Source organism: Pleurodeles waltl, chromosome 1_2 (genome assembly GCF_031143425.1).
Source record: "Pleurodeles waltl isolate 20211129_DDA chromosome 1_2, aPleWal1.hap1.20221129, whole genome shotgun sequence".
Taxonomy (NCBI): Eukaryota; Metazoa; Chordata; class Amphibia; order Caudata; family Salamandridae; genus Pleurodeles; species Pleurodeles waltl.
In genome coordinates this window covers 648102312-648117120 of record NC_090437.1, presented here as the reverse complement: position 1 = coordinate 648117120, position 14809 = coordinate 648102312, and positions in this window count along the sequence as shown.

Below are 14809 nucleotides of genomic sequence, written 5' to 3'. Positions count from 1 at the left end.
TCCGTAGAATCTACAAGTGGATCCCGACGGAAACCAGAAAAACGGTGACCCAGGCCCTCGTCAGTAGCAGACTTGACTACGGCAACGCACTCTACACAGGCATCCCAGCAAAAGACATCCAACGACTCCAACGCATCCAGAACGCATCCGCCCGCCTGATCCTCGACATACCCCGCCGATGCCACATCTCCCACCACCTAAAGGACCTCCACTGGCTCCCCGTGGACAAGAGGATCACCTTTAAATTCCTCACTCACGCGCACAAAGCACTACACAACGCCGGACCCGCCTACCTGAACAACAGACTCAACTTCTACGTCCCCTCCCGCCAACTCCGCTCTGCCAACCTCATCCTCGCCATCGTTCCCCGATTCCAACGCAAGACCTCCGGCGGCAGATCCTTCTCCTACCTCGCCGCCAAGACCTGGAACTCCCTCCCGACCCCCCTGCGCCAGACCCAGGTCCTCCTCACCTTCAGGAGACTCCTCAAGACCTGGCTCTTCGACCAATAGCAGCTGCCCCCCCCCCTCAGCGCTTTGAAACCCTAAAGGGTACATAGCGCACTTTATAAATTTAATGATTGATTGATTGATTAAGTGGTGCACCACCATTATGTTTTTTGAATGTTTTTTTCCTTTTTTTATAAAAAGGGTTACACCTTAGCAGCAGGTGTTTGGTTGAGGTGCACACAGAGAACAATTCAATATTTTGTCTAGAACCTAGCTGGAGATAAATAGGGATAGGTGCGCACTTTATGAGTCTGCTGTGTTCATTGGCTTCAGGATTTGTAATTACTTTGTGGTACAATGTTTCCTGCATAATGGTTTGTGCATAATCGCTAATCAGTTCTTAACCATTTTTTTATTTTTTATTATACTGCCCTAAGAAACATTTGAGGGGATATCACAATGCCTCTCTCAAATCTGTCTGTGACAATGCCTAGAGCTCCCCTTTTGGGGAATTCTGGGATTAGATTGTTGAAGGCCACTGGGGAAATTGTCTGGTCCACGGTTGGTATTAGGTTTGAACGCCTCCGACTGACATGGCGGACCGGGATAGGTTTTAGTCTGAGGTTCGCTCACAATTGTGCTATCCACCATTGGTCTGTTTTATTCTAGCCACAATGCTTGTATGTAAATACATTTTTGTTGAAATGAATTGTGCTTTTTACATATGTTGTGTTTGTATGTGACTTTTATGACCTTCGGTCGAAATAAATTACTTTTTGCCTTTTGTGAGATCTAGTATACTGTAATCTATTTCCATCATCAAATATTGCACACTTCAAAGGGAAGACAGGGTATTAGCAATGCTTATTCACAGCAGGAGAATGACAAAAATATGCAAAGTCACTCATACCATCCACCCATTGCATGAAGGCAGCATCATTCCCACTTATAAGTGGGTGTAAGACATACTTTGCCCGCTCCTGGGTACAATTTATTTATGTTTAATTATTTATTTGTACTACTTTTGTATTCGAAAAATATAGGCTGCTTGATTTCAGGTAAAGCACTTGTCTTCTTCTTCAGGGGTACATGATGATCATGCTGGCTTTTTTTTTTTTTTAATTGCCACTGACTTGGCTTTTATCCATTAACGCAAAATCCATTTGCTGGTTCGAACAAGTAATCTCATTTACTTTACGATATTCTCACTTTGAGCGTAGTAAGCATGTCAGTTAGGCCTCGGGGCAAATAATAACTCCGGCAGCAATATGTACTCACAGGTACTGGCAGAGGTGCGCACAATACCTGCTCTGAAACAGCAGCAGCCACTGCTGCTGGGCGCAGGGGCTTTGCCCTCCTAATATTCTGAGTTATGTGTATGGCAATTGCAAGGAGCAATTACCATCCACATTTTATTTATAACAATGCCTGGCCTCCTGTCTGTGTTGCGCCCTCTGACAGTAACAAGTCAGGAAGCCAGGCAGTTTAAGGAGGCACATGCACTGTTGTGCATGTGCTGCCTGCCCATGGGTGAATTTAGCAGACAAACGGCTGATATGGCACCAGCTTTGACCAGCAATACACAGGGGTCCTCAGGGACCACCCACTGATGACTCAAATCAGCTTCATAGTTAAAAGCAGTCCCCGTGCATGTAGAGCATTAGCCCTGGACTCCTGGGTCTGCTTGTCAATCTCCTGACGCTGCGGACATATAACCTCACGTCACAATCATGAGGCGCACAACTCGTGATTCTGTGAGCTTGGGTCACATGGGCCTAGAGCATACTGTAAACAGATACACAGTGCATGTTTCTGTGTGCTTCGTGTATGTGTTAGAGCACTTCGTGACTGGTAGTGTGCACTGCAGTCCTCCTGCATATACGCCACACTAACAGCTGAAGGAGTGGCAAAGGTCCAAGGGCAGGGGTAAGTGTTCAGGAGTAGGTAACTTATTTTGGAGGAGGGGATGTGAGGTGCCACATTACAGTCCGAGTGTTTCTCCTTCAAAATATGATGCCTGCTCTGGAGCTGATAACTTTGGAGTGGTAAACCAGGTCGAGTCTCAGGCATCAGCTCAACATCCTGTGATTATTATGGGCATGCCGCAACAACAAAACTCCTGTGTATCCTCTTCAGTGTCACACCAGGAGCTTCAACGAATCTGGAAAAAAAAAAAATACAAGAGAACAGGCAGTAGCATGTACATATTTCCTCCTTCAGTTCCAGCTCCAGATCATTCCTTCAGTGGGTGCAGCAGCCCCCGTTCTGTGACACACTGGAGCAATTAGGCTTTTTAAGATGAGTCAAGCAGCGGTGGATCCTCCTTTAGGACAGAGGAGCATCACCCCCCGCAAGCAGCAGCCGCTTCAAATCGTTTAACAAATGAAACAATAATAAACCATGTTTATTATCATTTCATTTGTTAAAGGGATGGGGCATTGGGGATGACGAGAATGAGAGGAGTGCACTGTGCACTCCCCTCATTGTGCATGTCTGTTTAGCTGGCCGTCTCCGGTCGGCCAAACACAAATACGCAGTAGGCTCTCTCCAGTCTGGCACTGTGTTGCTGGGCTGGAGAGAGCAGGCACGGACTCTCAGTCTGCCTGGGAGCACCATGGCTGGGCGCCGCCAGCCAATCCTGACGCTGCTCTGAGCAGTGTCAGGTTTGGCTGCAGGGCAGGCTGGGAGCCTGTGCCTGCAGCAATGGGAGAAAGAGGAGCGGCAGCAGATCAGGTACGTTTTTTATTTATTCAATTTTTTTATTACATTTTACCCCCTCCCACCTCCATCCCACTGTGCACAGCACCCGCCCCATCCCTTGTGAGCGCAGCGAGCCACGACTATTGTCAAGTCAGTTTGTAGCATTAGATCAGTTCGACTACCTCTCATATATCTAGCTACTTTTTAAAAGTCCGGTGTGGACAGCTGTATTTTGCCCTATTATTTTACTACATACGAGGGTGGTTTGGTGTCGGCATCCCAAGTCAGAGACTGCCAAATCTCATTCCGCAGCGTCCACTGCAAGGACAGCAGCCCCATCTCTAAAGTGGCACCTGAACAGAGCTGTCAACTACCCTTGGCTCCTAAAAAATCTTCCTCCACACTCTTGCTTCAACCCCCTTAGAATAATATTAACACAGGTGGGCTGTGCATGTCTATTTACAGACTTAGACCTCTTCTCGCAGCCAGGTTTCGCCGGAAAACCTCGGCATGGAAGCAGTGCTTAATTTGTAAATAAAAACGTGTCGGTGCCCAAAGCTCCTCTCTGAAGCACGCGGCTGCAGCAATTAAATTTGCAAGCACGGAATACAGAGGCAGTGTAATCCTGAAGCCTTCTCGGCCTCTATACTCCATTTAAAGCTTTCTGCTTTCTCCCTTTGTGATGCTTTTTCATTTTTCTCTTACTCACGTGTCTTTTGCACCAGCAAATTTTTGAGGCAGAAAAATAAGAGCCAGACCTAAAAAATAAGCACGGGTGCCCTGCACCGGAAACCACCGGCTCAAATTAAGCACTGCATACAATATGAGGAGGTTTCCCTGTGCTTCAGACCGTCACACCGGGTGTAGGTGTAGCCAGAGAGGGAGACATGTTAAATTATGCCAGCAGTGTAGAAGCTGAGGCCCTCACTGACAGGTTACTGGAGAAGCCCATGCTGGAAGGCAGCAGTGCGATAGGTGGCAACGTGAAGCCCATTGACCAAGACTGACATTTGTAAACCTACAACTGGGAAGGAAGTTAACATGACACAGCTTCATCAATCTTCAGAGGTCTAATGATAACATACATATGCACCATGAGAGGTGTTGGAACTGCATATAGGAGGGGGTTGCTGAAAATATTTCAAATTGCATAATTTGAACAAAGAATCACAGCCTTCAGATACTGTGGGTGTTATCACATCTGACCTTAATAAGTAAACTTACTTAAGAGGATGCGAAGAGGTCGATGAACCTTTTGACTCGCAATTAAGATGTTCTTACCATAACTCCAGTACAAAATCAATAATCAATATACAATAATCAATAATCAGCATCAATCAATAACATCATTAATCAATGGAGACAGTAATTGTCATGCACCATGACTTTTCAGTCATGAATAACCTATATTAACAATACTAAGGCCATGTAGATTCATCTCAATATCCAATGAACCACATACAGAAACAATACTGGCTGTCCAATGCAGCGGAAAAAACATAATCTAATCAAAGCTTGAACTATATATAACACATTCTAAAGTTATGGTGTAGATCAGTAACAAAGTCAACTATGTTGAAGTGATTTCCCACATTAAGTTTAGGAGAGAAATTCATCAAGCATTAATCCTTAACTAACATCAGATTAGTATCAGCATGTTGGCCTTCATGCAAAACAATTTAGTAACACAAATTTGGGAAAACATCTAACTATGGCTCTATCAAAACAGTGCAGTTGGTACCTAAAAATAAAAAAACCTATGCATAATAATCAACAGTCTGGGTCATAATACCTATCCTCAGTGTGGATCAGCAAGCAGAGTCAGTCTTCATCCTCAGGACATCAGTCGATCAGTAAGGCATCAGGATTCAGCATCTAAGTTCAGAAAACTGAAGGTCTCTAAGCATTAAAGTTAAACACGTCTCTTGTCAAGATGCACATGAAATATTGACCTTTCGGCCAGCAAATAATGGGCAATGAAACTATGGCAAATGCAATATGCTTAAGGCAAAATGCACAGGCAGAATGTCTGTCTCTTCTCAGTGCCGTCCCGTTTAGTCAAAACTGCTAAAACTACTTCCCAAATCCCTATTGGTCAGTTAAACGCATGTTCACATTTTGTCCAATAAAACTAAGACTCCAAATCTATGAATTCTACTAATACTTCATTCACATGTCGTTGATTGTTTCGTCTTGCAATGTCCTCATCATCAGGCCTGTCAGGTAACGATATTGTTGCAGCTTCCACTCCCGTCAGTATCTCCATTGTTCTTCTCCGGAAAAAGTCAGTCTCACACGCATTAGACACAAAATGTTGCATCATCTTCTGGCAGATGGTTCTCATGAGAAAGCTTCCGTTATGAGCACATTTAAACAATACAATACAAATCACAGTCTAACTCTCTATGGCAGCCATTTTATGAAACGATAAGAAATACAGCCTTGACATGAGGCCTGGCAAGTAGTCCAAGACACTCGCTAAGTTAAGGTCTACAATTAATAAAGCTAAAGCTTACTGCATAAACTTTAATATGACATACTGCTACATTAGTCAAACATATATTCAAAATTTCATATTATTAATTCACTAGTGAGTGCACTTTGTGAACATTGGTGGCCACTCTTCGTAATGCATGCATTATTTTTCCACAGTATTATATTCTCTACACAAACTTATTATTCTAAAAACATGAACACTCATTAATAATTGTTATTAATACACCTGCGCTAGCATGGGCCTAGGAGAGCTGATCCCGTGTCTTCCTAGTCGAAGCTGCTTTGCCCTCAATTTGTTCAAAAGTACCCAAAAATCTGGTTGTAAGAAATCATTAGTTTGTAAAAAATCATTAGTTATACAAGCCTGAGTGGCTCTGCAATCAAGGCTTTTAATGTTGATTAATTTTGCTTAGTGCCTTGAGACAGGCTATATGACCGTCCTACCTAAGTATTATATTTATGTAGCTTTCACGTGGAACAGTAAGCCACCTTGCTGCGCTGTGTCAATGTTAAAGGGCAAGAATGCATCGTATTTAACATAATATGGCTCACTCCTGTCCCTTCCTTGTGCTGGAGCCCTTTTTCCTGCCCAGAGCCTACGCAGGTATGCTTGTGCAGTGGTTGCAGACAGGACTGTTTTTGAGCAGGGATGAACACCTTCCTGCACAAAAACCATCCTACGAGGTGTTTTCCTTTTTTTATGTGTGCTGCAAAATGCAGCACACATAGAAAGAGGAAAAACAAGAAGAAATAAAGATATTTTTCCTTGTTATGCCTCCCTTAGGGAGGGGCAGCATTTTGATGCATTCCCAAGTTTCCCAGTATTGGTAAATCTGCAAATGCGTCAAAATTCCATGGGTGGATTTGTAGGAACACCCACGTTCCACCCATGGAAAGCATCCCTGGGGCAGAGTAATGCAATGCAGTGATTCGTGCTGTGTTACTCTGGATTTATCAAGCCTTGCAGGGCCAGCCAAGGTGGCCTTGTGTGGCTTGAGGAATCCGACTTAGGTTTTGTATCGTCCTTGCACCCCATTGCGCGGCCCAAGGGCAACACAAAACCTTCATAAATATGCTCTCCAGTGTTTTGCATTTGCCCACTCAATCATGAGGCTGTCGTTGACTGAAAAGATGGAAATTGCACCTCATTAATTGTTCACATCATGCTTAAACGAAAATGCTAATACATCATTAAATTTTTTCTCCATCACATTTTTCGAATTTGTTTTTTCTGAGATGGCAATTGCCCTCAATTTAACCCTGATAGTAAATCTGTTTTCAGGTTCTTATTCTTTCTACTGTATATATGAAGTGTGTTTAGTATTAAATGTTCTGTACTGCATTTTAAACACGTGTGTGCAATATTAGTGTGTTGTTTATATAGACAAAATGTCTATTACACAATTTAAATTGAATTAAAAAAAACACATGAAAAAAGTACAATGAGAAGATATCATTCCACAAATTTCATAATCCAACATAGGCATTCTTCCCCATTTGTGCATCTTATAGATTCCCTGTGTGTTTTGGCCCCAAACTTTGGACCATTGGTAGAGGGACATTTTAGTAAAGTGACAACTGGGACAGTGAGCTTTAGTGTTCCTTACTTCATATCGGAGTGCACAACTGTACATGATTTGGGGATTCTCCAATGAACGCTGACCAGGTGATACAGGAAAGGAAGTGTCTGAATACATTGACATACATTGCAAGTGTCTCTTTGTGGATGCCTATATCCTATGTTATGTGTTTGGTATTGTAAAGGGAGATCCCGAACTGTCTTACCTGATCTCTTTTCGGGGTCAAACATGCTTGCCAAATCAGAAATTCTACAAAATATTTTGTGAGTTTTTCTTTGTAAATGCCTATAAGAATTGTATTTTTGGTACATTTAACACAGAAATAACGCTGAAAATGGCTCCTATATACCCCAATTTGTTAAAATTGTATCTTGGAGAAAATTCCCACTAAACCTCTCTGAGAATAGTTGGGCTCACTCGTTACGCTCGCTTGCATGCACACACAAAATCATTAGTTTGTCTTTTGCCCGACCACTTTCAAATTTCACCAGCGGTAACTGGTGTAAAGGGTTGGGTTTTGTGGGAGGGCAAAGTAATCTGGATTATGATTACAAGTACTTTAATGTTACTTATTGGGAGCGTTAAATGTGAGGGCAATCCCTATCATTATACACTGTTAATAATAAAATATGTTGTCCATTTGTTGTTTAAATTCTGTTTATTAAGTTTTGAACATACACCACAGTACAACGGAAAGGCTGTCAATACGTACTATACAACAATGTCAAATGTATGTCACATATCATCTCCATACAAATGCCAGGTGGCAAGATGTCATCTAATAATGACATGACCAGTCTCTGACGTATCATTAGGTTTCTGCGGACCTATATAGTAAATATGCTGTGACCCCCAACGGACTGGGCCAGGAGGACTGTGGTAGTTCCTCTGCATACAGTTCTAGTTGCTCTTGGCAGTATGTCATGCCATTTAACCATTGATCCAATGTTGGTACAGACTTCCTCCCCAATGTTTTGCCACACTCTTTAAGAGTGCAGCTGCCGTCAGTTTATGATTCACTGGATGAAGATGTTTACCAGGCCAAGGAGACACATTCTAGGCATGCGTTCCACAGGTTCCAGTATCATCTCTGTGATGGCCTGGACCACTTGTTTCCAGAAATGGCCCACCCTTGCACATTTCAATGCCATGTGCAGGAAATCTGCTTCCCCTGCTCCACATTGAACACACATGACATCCACCCGCAATTCATAATGGAACATCCTTAGGGGTGTATAATACATTTGCTGTAGATAATTAAAATGGTATATTCTCAAATTTACAATTGGATGTCAGTATGCCTGTAAACGCACAACAGAAGCCCCTGTCTATAGGGCTCAACAATGTATTCAACATAGCATTCCATTTCTCTACGGCCGGTTACGCTACTACCTGGTTGTCTCACTGAGATATGGTGCATACATGTGTAACAATTTTCTTGGTGTAGTGCTAGTGAGTATGGTTTGTAGTGCATTAAGCATTGTGGGTTCAGCAGGGAACTGAGGATACAAGTCCTTAATGGCAGACTGAAACCGATAATAAGTGAAAGCTGGGAGAAGGGCCTGCCGCTTGAGCTGCAGCAAGACCACTAGTACCGCAAATGTTCCCCCGGGATATATATCCCTCATTGTTTTCAGCCTGTGTTCCCCCAGGAGTTTTATTACCCCTTTTTCATGTGTGACAGAGAGGTTTGGATGATAGCTCAGCAGATGCATTGTGGCAAACAATGGGAGCTTATCAGCCCGGGTGCCCAGGGCCCTCCATGCTTATGTGGTACAGTTGATGGTATTTATCTCCTCCTAGGGTTTTAACTGCCTCCTATGTGTTAGGATGGCTGTCAGGGAAATGGTATGTGCATCCTCACTACAACTGCCAAGTGCTGCATATATGTCAGGGAGTACAGCCAGCAGGACACAAATTGTTTTTGGGCAAAGAGATAGTACAGGTTGAGATCTGGGGCACCAAACCCTCCCTGGTCATAGGGCAAAGTAAGTGTGTCCCAACCGATTCTTGGTTGCTTTCCCACCCAGGCTAAGGTTATTATATGCAATCGGAGAGTTTTGAAAATTTGTTGTGTCAGTATGATAGGTATATTAATGAACAAGTATAAAAATGTAGGGAGTACAATCATTTTCAATAATGCCACTCTGTCAGCCAGCAACAGGGGCACGTGATCCACCCGGCTACTTGATCTTCAAGCTTTGAGATAGCTTTTCCATAGTTATATTGGATCACAAGATCTGGATCTCTGTGCACCCATACCCTTAAGTACTTGACCTGTTCTGTACTCCACTCCAGTGGAAAGTCCAAGTGGTATGGCAAATGTGGTTTGCGTGAAGGAGAAAATTGTGGATTTAGACCAATTAATACTTAAACCAGAATAATGCTGGTATCAAATGTACTCTTGTATAACTGACCCTAGGTAGATGTGCAGGTCCCAAACATAGATCTCCACATCATCTGCATATAACCTGAAGGAGAGTAGACATTGACGAAAGTACAGTGCAGCTGCATCATGGCACTGCCTTATTATGCACACCAAGTGCTATAAGGCTAATGCAAACCAGATCGGGGAAAGTGGGCATCCCTGCCTCATGCCCTTTGATATGTCCATCAGTTCATATGTATGTCCATTAACCCTTACTCATACCAAAGGATCAGTATACAGAAGTTGTATCCACTGAAGAAACATATGAAAGACCCCCATGCGCCGGAGTTCAGTGAACATGTATGTCTATTCTATAGAATCAAATGCAGAGGTGGCATCTAGCAGTACAGCCACAACTTTCATGGAGTGGTCTAACTGGTGAACAAGTGCAAAAATAGTATGTTAGTTATGAGCTGTCGCTCAGGCAGGAATGAAACCAAACTGGTCTGGCAACATCATGCCAGTAAGAAGGGGTGAGCCGAGTGGCCAGTATTATTGCTATGATTTTAGTATCTATATTAATTAACAATAGCAGTCTGTAAGACTCACATTTCTCAGGTGGTTCATCTGGTTTAAATAGGATAATGATGAGGTTCTCTCTTAGGAAGGGGATAATCTCTGTTTAGCACATGCCTCTTCATAGACGACAAATAGATGTGGGGCAAGTATACCCACAAATGTTTTATAAAATTTGCTGGTAAGGCCATCTACACCTGGAGCTTTGCCATTTGACTGGGTGCATATAGCCTCTTTTACCTCATCAACAGTAAGGGGCTGCATCAGGTAGTCTTGTTGTCCCCCTGAGAGTCATGCCAGCACTAAGTCTTATAGGTAGTCAGCAATCTGCTTCTGAAGCCGAGCTACGCTGCCAAAATAAGTTAGTGTAATAGTCCATGAATGCAGCAAGTATGGTGGGAGTGTCACGGCCACTCGAACCATCCCGGTGGTCAAGTTTGTGATGTGCATATGTGCCCAGGGTTCCTTGAGCTTGGCTGCTAGGTTTCTACCAGGTTTACCTTCTTCTCTGTATGATCTTGCAGTGTGCTTCTTAGAGAGATGGCACACCTCTTGCGCTGCTATGGCTTTGTAGGCTGTAATTTGATTACGTATTGCGGCTAGGATGTGGGAACCAGGTGCAGTCTCATATTGGGCTTCTGGATTCTGAATGTTATGTTCTATTGTCTGTAGTTGTGTGCGTAAGGCATGTAGCACCCTTGTTTGCATGCTGATGAATACCCCCCGATGTTGACCTTTAACGGCTCCCAAAGAGTGTCAGCTTCCTCCTCTGAACCTACATTATTTTTAAAATTATCAAGAATAGCCACTCGCAGCTCATTCCTAAACACAGGATCATGCAAATCTGTAGGTTGGAGCTGCCAGGAAAACGGTGCAGGGACATATGTTGGTAACTCCACCACTATCCGCATCAGTCCATGATCGAGTAGTGTGCTCGGCATGTGTTGTACTACAGTCACCCAGGTGCTAACCTCCCTGGTCACCAACCATTAATCTAATCTAGACGATGTGCCATTGGCAGAGGAGATAAACCTACCTTCCCTACCTTCTGGGTTTCACAGTCACCACAAATTCACCAGACCCCTGTCTTCCGTTCCCTTCCACAGTACTCAAGCAGATTGTTTACCCTGCCAATTGCCAGTAGCACACAAATCAAGCATTGGGTCCAGATATTCATTAAGATCTCCCCCTCATATGATGGCTGCAGGTAGTAATGTGTGTAATTGGAGCCATAGGAATGTGTAAAATTCAGGATCATCTGTGTTTGGATTTATGTCGCTCTCAGAGTGATCAAGGTGCCATATTGTCTGCCTTGTATCAGTTCAAAGGTCCCCAAGTCATCCGTTTTCAGAAAGTTAGATGTGAATGGAACACCTTTCTTTATTAAGATTAATACCCCTCCAGAGTATGAGGAATGGGAGGAAGCTACCCGAGTACCCACCCCTCAAGCCCCAACACTACTTTCTGTGTGCTTAGCGAGATGCATCTCCTGAAGGAGGGCAATTTGAACATGGTTTCTATGTAAGTACTCTAGTGTCTGTCTTTCCTTGGGTTATTCAACCTACGAACATTTCAAGTTAATAATGTTAGTTGCCCTTTACTGGGAGCCATTACAGGTCTGGAATACTCTGCTCCAAAGTCTCACATTCTCCATATTCTCATGGTATATTGCATGTGGGTAGTGGTTGACAGCACAGTGAAGATAAAACAGAAACATCCACCCCACCCAATTTAGCAATCCAAACATATTAAGATATCTGCATACAAAAACATCATTGATTGACAGAGATCAGTATGACACACATTACAAGACACAACCACCAGCCTCTTACTAGAACAAAAAAACATTTGGGGTGCACCCACTTAGGGGCAACCAGTGGCTCCAAACAACCCCTGTGGGCAGAGGAGGCTAGGAACATTTCAGACTTGGCTGTGTTAAGGTGTAGTGCATGGAAAATTGTACGACCCAGCACAGTCATCAGAGCTAGATCTTTACACAGCAGTGAAGGTCACCTGAAACAGTTTGTCAGCTGCCCTTTGCAGACAAAAGGTTCAGATGCAATGTCAATTAGTGACTATTGTACGCAGTTCACCAGTGTCCATGCTGTGGAAGAGCCTTCTCCATTTCATGTTCCTGGGGCAACAGGTCTGTGGCCATGCATGTGTGTGGTGCCACTGTGGAATCCAAGTGTACAGACATTGGCAGAGTCAATCATCTGGGTAATCTAGATTCTAAGTTGTTTAGGCTCTGCGGGGTGAGGTGAGAGTTTTTACATTGGCCAGCGCTGTCTTGGGAGTCATCAGTATCTTTTGCGATCCGAGGTGGTGAACACATAGCCTGGCAGGATAGAGCATGGCATATGTGATCCCTAGTTGTTGCAGTTTCTTTTTCACCGGATCAAATTCTCTGTGGACCACCAGTGTGAAGTCAGGAAAGAATGCTACAGCATTGCCTTGATATTGTATTGCGCCCTTTTCTCACGCAATATGGAGCAATATGTCTTAATCTCTGTAATTAAGGAGTCTAGCTATAATGGGACACGGTTTTGTTTCCAGAGGAGACCGAGCCATCAAAGATCTGTGTGTGTGCTCCACCACCAGCATGGCGGACAGATTCTCCACCCCAAAGAGATCCCGGAGCATGTTCTCAACAAGCGTTCCATTGGCAATGTATTGATGGATTCTGGCATTCCTGTGATCATCAGATTATTGAGGTGAGACTGTGCTTTCAGGTCTTAATTCTTGGCTTGTATCATTGCCAGCACTTTTTCCATGTTGAGGCACTTTGAGGTGATGGGCTGCAGTTCATCTTCAGCACTGGAGAGACGTTGTTCTGCAGCCATTCTATTTGTGGTTTCTTTGTCTAATTTGGCCGCCTTGTGGTCCATAGATAGAGAGGGTATATTTTGCCATCAATCGGTTGGAGGCTTTGCAGCATAGCCATTACTGAATTCTCCAGAGCTGTTGCACTCAAGGGCTGTGGGTCCTGGTCAGAGTCCACAAGGGTGTCAGATTGGAACTTAGTGACTCTTCGAGAATTGAATGTGGGGCACTATTGTCCCCTGTCTGCTTTCCCTATGTTGAAATCAGGCTTGCAACCTTTGGCTAGGGAGGAAAGCAACAGGGTTTTCATGCTCAGCCACCACTATCAGGGAGCCGGAGAAGGAGAGTCTTTTTGGGTCAGCACACTTACTAGCACAAAGGGCCTCTCCTCTGATGCCATCACCCCGCAGGCAAGGGTCTTTGAGTTATCAGCACATCTGAGTTTTCAGGTCAATAGGAGTTCTGCAGCCTGTGCAGCATTCAGGTCCCAGGCACACCCTCAACAGTTGCCCTCCTGCCATCAGGTGTGCCAATGTAGTCACATCATAGGGCAGGGAATCTCTAGATACTGATATGCACCCAAATGCCCTATATCAAGAAGACAGCTATAGTTCCCCTTGTGCCTCTCCAGTAGTCAATGGTCCTTCTTCATTCACCTGTGAGTCCCCCAGTCACAAGAATGTACCCCCAAACACAGAATGACTTGTGCGACTCCCCCATTACTGCAATTGTAGTCCCCAGGGGGGCTTCCTGTTCCTCCACACATGTTGGTCCCATAGCACCATCTAGTGTTGAGGGATGTAGGCAATCGGCAGGCGCACAAGGCCCTTTAGTATAGGTGGGGCGAGGTAAGTGAGCAATAAATCCTACTTTCACTGTGGACAATGGAGTACAAGACAGAGAAGCAGACACCTCTTGCAGGGCACCGCACTTCCCCGCAATGTGTCCGTGCAGCATGCACCTATTTAAGTAGGGGTTGTATGGCTTCCTTTACTTTGGCCGACCCTATGCTTCTCATGCGGCCTCGCAGTTTGCCCATATGCACAGTCTCTGGGGCCCATAGTGTCACTTCCCACTCAGGTGAGATCATGTTGTCCAATACCGACAGTTAGTTAGGGGATGAGGGGGCTCTCAGCACCAGCAAGGCCCCAACCAGCCCTCACAGGGCTCACAAATCATGCAAAATTACCCTGATTCTTCAGAGGTTACAAGCAGACAGTTGTTGCTCAATTCTATAAGGTGATTCACCTAGAACATCTGCCATGGATTCCTCAAATCTCAACAACTCATATTCTCTTTTTTCTACATGTTTATAAGCACACTTTTGTAGTCTGCAAGGATTAGTTCTCTTTAGGTTTAAGCATTAGGAAAGTGTCAAATCTTCATTTCCTTTCGAATCTTACTTCACAAATTTCAAGACTGATTCTTTGTACAATAGACATCTACAAAGCAGAGGTTAGATGATAATGGGGTAAAGTATCAGCTTTTGCCCCTTGTCCCGTAATTGTGTCCCCTAACTACTAATTGAGCTCATAAAATATACAAAATGGAGAACTGAAAAATATTAGGAATATAGAGAAACAGTTAATAATGATAACAATGAAAAGCACAATTTATTTTGTACCTTTCCATGGTTGTCATAAAATCAGTCCTCCTTCATCCTTTACCCTCCATTGGTAGTCTGTGCCATTGACTACTCCCATGCTTTAAGATCCAGCAGAACGTAGCATGGGCATTTCACAAAGCATGTGTACCTGTATTCACAGTGTGATTTCTGCATGTTCTGTGATCTTTAAGCAGAAGTAAGTAGAAAGGAT